Below are 7,500 nucleotides of genomic sequence, written 5' to 3' on the forward strand. Positions count from 1 at the left end.
TGAGTAAATATTTTCTTTTATTTAATTTTGATCGTATCCTCTTGAGCTTATGTTATATGTACCGAGCATAATGTATATATATATATATATATATATATATATATATATATATATATATATATATATATATATATATATATATACATATATATATATATATATATATATATATATATATATATATATATATATATATATATATATATATAGAAATAATCAAGAAACAATCAAGACAATGTGGCACAGAATTAAATTTCTGGTTCACATCAGGATCAGAACCAGGTCTTTCAATTGAAAGACAAGACTGCTGCCAACCAAGCCACACACAGACACAACACACACACACATATACATATATATATATATATATATTTATATATATATATATATATATATATATATATATATATAATATATATATATATATATATATATATATATATATATATATGTATGTATATTTACACACACACACACACACACACACATATATATATATATATATATATATATATATATATATATATATATATATATATATATATATATATATATATATATATATATATATATATACGAATATGCATAAATTCATATATATGCACAGGATAATAAATGACGTAAATAACTCAGACATTTACAGTTTTCTACTATCAAGCCTGCCTCAAGACAGTCTTAGAGGACGACAAAGCCTTTATAAATTCAACGGCCAAAAACACTTTTGATGTAATTCAGTTCCTTCTATCAATAAAATTAATTAAGCACTGGTGTGTTAGGCTGATGCCTGGATGAGTGATAAGCAACGAACGCCACTGGGTCTGGTCAGTATCTGGACGGGTGACCATCAGCCGAATATATGTGGAAGGAATTCCTTATGTTCTTATAAAAAAATTCATGATAACCAAAACCTGAAGAAAACCTGAAAGAACAAAAGAAGAAGTATTTCCAGACATTCACGGACTCTTCTGTGCAAAAGGATTTTTATTTAACAGTTCTAAAGAAAAGTAGTTGATGAAGTGTTAGCACTTCCAGAACAGGGGGTGCTTCCCGCAGGAAGGTAGGGCCGTCAATGCACCTCATGCGGTGCACTGTAGGCATTACTAAAGGTTCTTTGCAGCGTGCCTTTGTCCCCTAGCTGTAACCCCTTTCGTTCCTTTTACTGTACCTCCTTTCATATTCTCTTTCTTCCATCTTACTTTCCACCCCCTCCTGACAGTTGATTCATAGTGCAGCTGCGAAGTTTTCCTCCTGTTACGCCTTTCAAAACCTTTTGCTGTCAATTTCCGTTTCAGCGCTGAATGACCTCATAGGTCCCAGCGCTCGGCCTTTGGCTCAAATTCGATATTCAGTTCAATTCAACAGGAAGTGCCATGGAAACTGTGAAATTTTTCAACCGACTCGACCGACATTTGACAGTTTCTTGTAGAGTACGGAACTCACTGCTGTATTCCGTGTTTTACGAGACTTTCTACCTGTAAAAGTCTTCGGTACAGGTTCATCAGTGCGATATTTCAGTTTCATCATAATATGAGATAATTTTGTTACTGAAATCATAATATGATATCAATTAACAGGAACCTTCCAAAATTGGTGCTTCTTAAGAAGGTAGTCTTTGGGTAATAAAATTTCACAATTATATAGTAAATATATTACTATGTGAATATATTTACTATATAATTATGGATTTTTATTAAACAGATTGTTTTTCACGAGAGTGCCAATTTCTTAGCAAGATAGTCTTTCTTGTACCTGAATAAAATAATTTTTCTTCCACTCAATGAAACAAAAAAAATGCATTAATAAATAAGACGGTCATTAATCAACGCAATTTTCCTTTTCTCCTCTGCGTTTTTACTTGTTCCCTCTACGCTCGAACTGCTCAGAAACATCTCCGTTGAATTGAATTGAATAAAGAATTTAGGCCAAAGGCCAAGCACTGGGACCTATGAGGTCATTCAGCGCTGAAACGGAAATTGACAGTAAAAGGTTTGAAAGGTGTAACAGGAGGAAAACCTCGCAGCCGCACTTGGAATCATTTGTTAGGAAAGGGTGGAAAATAAGATGGAAGAAAGAGAATATGCAAGGAGGTACAGTAAAAAGGAACGAAAGGGGTTGCAGCTAGGGGCCGAAGGGACGCTGCAAAGAACCTGAACTAATGCCTAAAGTGCACCGCACGAGGTGCACTGACGGCACTAACCCCCTATGGAGAGAAACATTTCTGTAGCTGAGGGTACGCACCTTCTCACATGACCTCACATTGCTTAGATTCTTCATGTTGTACATGTAGACGTATTTTGAATAGCAAGACGAAATGATTAGATTTAACCCTTGTGAACCTAGTTACTTATGAAGGTGAGATCTCGCACTCGAGTCAGTAACGAATAAATTACTTTCGAAAAATAAAACCAGTTTTGTTTTTATTGGAAGTAAAACTGATATTTGAATTGTCGAAGATAAAGGAAGAGTAAGTTTCAATACGAATAAAAATGGAATAGGTGAACACTGCTCTAATACATATATGTATATATATATATATGTGTGTGTTTTCGTGTGTGTATATATATATATATATATATATATATATATATATATATATATATATATATATATATATATATATATATATATACATAAATACATTTGGAACTTCCTGACTAAATTTTCTGTAAAAGAAGTTGATTACAATTCCACAAGATAAATATATTGTACATCAATTTACAATGTAATAAAGAAAACAGAATATTTAAGATAATAAAAATCCACGCAAAACTTCAAGAAAAAGTACACATATAGAATTCTGTAAAATAAACAAAGGCGAAAAAGGAAAGATTGGAACGGCACCAACACAAAAACTGCTACACCAAAGGAAAAATATATAAACAATAAGAAAAAAAAAAAAGAATTGCAAAGAAAGAGGAGAGCGGCGGATAGCGCAGCCATCTTGAAAATCCCTCTTCTAAATCTTGAAGAAGGATCAGATCCTTCCCGAGATGGGATTTAAAAGTGGTATCCCGCCGCCAAAAAAATATCAATGCTTTCAAACTGCATATGTTCTTAACAATGAGCTCTGTGTAGCTGGCTCCAGGACCCTCCTCTGGAACCCACCCCGCGGGGCACCCCCCCCACGCGGGGAGCACGGAGACCCCATTACTCCAAAAGCTTTTTCAGAATTCAATGTATTTCTTTATCGAAAAAGGAGAGGCCTTTAGGGGCGAGGACGATCCACCTCCCGCGAGGACGATTTTGGATCTTATCTTCCCTTGGCATAGAGTCGCATATGGCGAGGCCTTTTTGTGGAAGTTTATGTCCTTTCCGTTCTCTTTGCTTTCTTTCCTTTGGCGTGCAAGAGATATATACAGAAAGTCTCTATTTTGTTGGTTTTCGCGTTATTTTCGATTTTTTTCTTTCTGTCCCCTAGCTTTTTCACGGTTTGTCTTTTTTTTTTTTAAGGTTCGTTTTTGTTTTTTTCCGGTTTGGAGCCGCAGAAAACACATGCAGTAAACAAATGGACTGAGAAAGAAGACTTCACCGTTATTTCTTAAATGGAAAGCTATCCACGAAATTTGAGAGAGAGAGAGAGAGAGAGAGAGAGAGAGAGAGAGAGAGAGAGAGAGAGAGAATAATTGAAATATGTACAAAGAGGAAGGAAGCAGAAACCAGCACAAAATAGAGAGCTATAAGGCAAGAAATTTTTGGAACCTTTGTATGTGTGCCTTGTCGATTGGTCGCGTACGAAACAAGTCATTATTTGTGCTGCAAAAAGTTGCAATACCATTATCCATTTCTTCATCAAAGTAGGAGAGCGCTTGGGCAATACTGAGTTTATTGGGGTTGGGAGGGGGGGTGCGTGATATATGTGATCTAGACAAAAAATCAGGGAAACGTTCAGACAGGAGACAAAGAAGAAAGCTGCAATTCACAGCAGCTCTGCAGCATGCCGGTACTTCTTTCCACTTCAAAAGCTACTTTCGCTTGATTATTAATGAATTTGCCGGAAGTTACACAAAGCCAAGTGCGGCCAGGGCAAAACTCGGGAAAATTTTATGGCGCGAGGTAAACAAAAAATGGGTAATTCATAGAAGCTTTACAGAATACCAGTTCCTTTTTCTCGTTTCAAAATTGACGGTCGCTTGAACATAACTGAATTATTGGGATGTTACACAAGGCTACACCGAAGGAAAAATATATAAACAATAAAAAAAAAAGAATTGCAAAGAAAGAGGAGAGCGGCGGATAGCGCAGCCATCTTGAAAATCCCTCTTCTAAATCTTGAAGAAGGATCATGGCCGAAATCTGGAAAAATTTATTGCAAGAGATAAAGGAGAAATATGTAATTTACCAAAGCTTTACAAATGGATAATTCGTAAAAGCTTTACAGCCCACCTTTTTCCATTACAAAATTGAGGGTCGTCTGAACATTACTGAATTTGTTTGATGTCATAAAAGGCTAAGCAAGACCAAGGCCAAAATCTGGAAAAATTTCACTGTAGGAAATAAAGAGAAATATCGGGATTCACAAAAGCTTCACAATGCTTTACTTCCATTTCAGAAAATAGGATCGCTTGAGCATTACTGAATTTGTTGGGGGTGTTATGCAAGGCTGAGTGTGACCAAAGCAAAAATCTAAAGCATTTCATGACAGACTGTAAACTGGATGAGTAAGAACGCTTCATTGCATTTTATGAGTACGGAAGAGGAGGAAACAATGATTGACAAATTTTTTTTATTTTTTCTCTGCTATTCAGAAGGTCTGTTGATAAGTGTCCCTCTCCACTGTAAATTTAATATTGTATCCAAAGAATTAATTATCTCCTTTAGGGTAACGGGTCTCATTTTATGCAATGATCATATACAAGAACTTTTTTTCCGAAAAATCGATGGTACATCATAAAGTGTCATACATATATATACAGAATATATATATACATATATATATATATATATATATATATATATACATACATATATAAATAAATATATATGTATACGTATATATATATATATTATATATATATATATATATATATATATATATATATATATATATATATATATATATAAATAAGGATAATTTCTCTATTCGTATATAGTAAGTAGTTAGGTGTCTTTGTAGAGTCCGTAGACGTAATCCAGTATTTCACTGTAGTCTTATGAAAGATATTCATAATATGAGTTAGTCGCTTAGATTCAGCTCGGTTCGAAAGAGTTTAAAGGATTATCGCGCAGCTGAGCTAACGGGGACGAAACTTCTGTTACCATACTTAATAGTATTTTATAAGGTTTACAGATATATCCATATATATAATAATATACACAAGCATTTATGAGAGCTAAAAATTTTTTTATCCATCTTGGAGACCTCTGCAGTTACATTCATCTCTCTCTGCACACACATACACACACACACACACACACACACACATATATATATATATATATATATATACACATATATATATATATATATATATATATATATATATATACATAAGTTAAAAGTTAAGTATATCTTAGTTTAACCAGACCACTGGGCTGATTAACAGCTCTCCTAGGGCTGGCCCGAAGGATTAGATTTATTTTTACGTGGCTAAGAACCAACTGGTTACCTAGCAACGGGACCTGCAGCCATTGTGGAATCGAACCACATAATAAAGCGAAAATGAATTTCTATCACCAGAAACAAATTCCTCTTGTTCTTCACTGGCCGGTCGGAGATTCGAACTCGCGACCAACAGAGTGGTAGCTGAGAACGGAACCCGCTCACCCAGCGAGGAACTATATATATATAAAATATATATATAAATATATATATATATATATATATATGTATATATATATATATATATATATATATATATATATATATATATATATATATATATATATATAAATATATTTATATAGTTGTATTCTTCTCAGTCACAAAGGTAAAATATCTCGATGTACTCCACAATGAAAACGAAGGAGAAACCAGAGGAAAAAGGATATAGAGTTCTTAATTTGTCCCAACAGTTCCGCCTTCCACCAGGCCTCTTCCGGGGAACTTTATTGACTAATCAGTTTAAGAAAAACATATACCGGTCATATGTTTACATTGAACTTCAAGACTTACATAAAACGTAAACAAGCAAAAACGGTTAACGGTGCTTACAACTTCTACAGGATAATATAAAATATAAATTGTCTAGTACATAGTTCGTCCAACAAAAAACGTTAACACTCTAATGGGGCTAAACAGGTAATTAAGTGAATACCTAAGGCAATATATTACATAATTTGTACCGGTTTTCCATGATTTGTAGAAAGAGGGGGTCTGTCTTGAATAGGCCTATACTGCCATTAACGTTATTGTTCTCACTCTATTGAATACATGCCGTTTCTATTAGATTTCTTTCTATAAAATTATTGTTTCTGAACAAGATTCTTGCTTGAGACGTCTGAATTGGATAAAAACATTCTCTAGCAAGTTTACTAATGGCATTGTTTTTTTGATCAGTAGCGATACTATTCTTATGTTGTGCAATTCGTTTCTCAACAGTTTTTGCTGACTGTCCATATAAAATTTATTGCAACCACAAAGAGTTTTGTATACTACCCCGTTGTCATATATAGGGTTGCAATAAATTTTATATTGGACACCCAGCAAAAACTGTTGAGAGACGAATTGCACAACATAAGTATAGTATCGCCGGAAGAGGCCTGATGGAAGGCGAAACTGTTGGGACAAATTAAGAACTTCATTCCCTTTTTCTCTGGTTTCTCCTTCGCCATTGTGGAGTACATCGAGATATATATATATATATATATATATATATATATATATATATATATATATATATATATATATATATATATATATAACATCGACCCATAGAAGTGAAAAGATGCAGAGAAAAAGATATATATATGTATATACACATACATACACATACATACATACATACATACATACATATACACACACGCGCGCATACTGTGCGTGTGTATGTGTGTGTTTTGTGCATTGTGTTTTATGTCCTTCATATCTGATCACCGTGAAATGCCTCCAAGTCCTTCTCATAAAAGCAAAAACCGAATTACTCGTCCAGTGTCGAGAAATCTTTTCTAACATCGACGTATACCTGAGACACCCCGCCTCTTCTGTTAGGCTTACATGACGTACATAGTTCTTAATTCCTATCTGTGCTTCATCTCACCTTTAAGAAATACGTTAACTAAGAGCCTGGTCTACAATTTATATTTTTACACGATCATAAAACATCGAGTGGACGTGAATGTGTAGTGCAGTGTAAAGAAGATTCTAAAACTTGGATATTCTCATACACTGTTTCATAACCAATCAGGTTAAGCTCTTATATTATGATATTTGCTGCCTCTCTGCCTGTCTGTCTGTCTCTTTGTTTGTTTGTTTGTTTGTCTGTCTGTCTGCCTGTTTGTTTATTTGTCTGTCTGTACAGCTGTCTGAGCCATCAAGTATACATAGGCTTTCTGCCTCCTATA

This window comes from Macrobrachium rosenbergii, chromosome 8, assembly GCF_040412425.1.
Source record: "Macrobrachium rosenbergii isolate ZJJX-2024 chromosome 8, ASM4041242v1, whole genome shotgun sequence".
Classification (NCBI taxonomy): Eukaryota; Metazoa; Arthropoda; class Malacostraca; order Decapoda; family Palaemonidae; genus Macrobrachium; species Macrobrachium rosenbergii.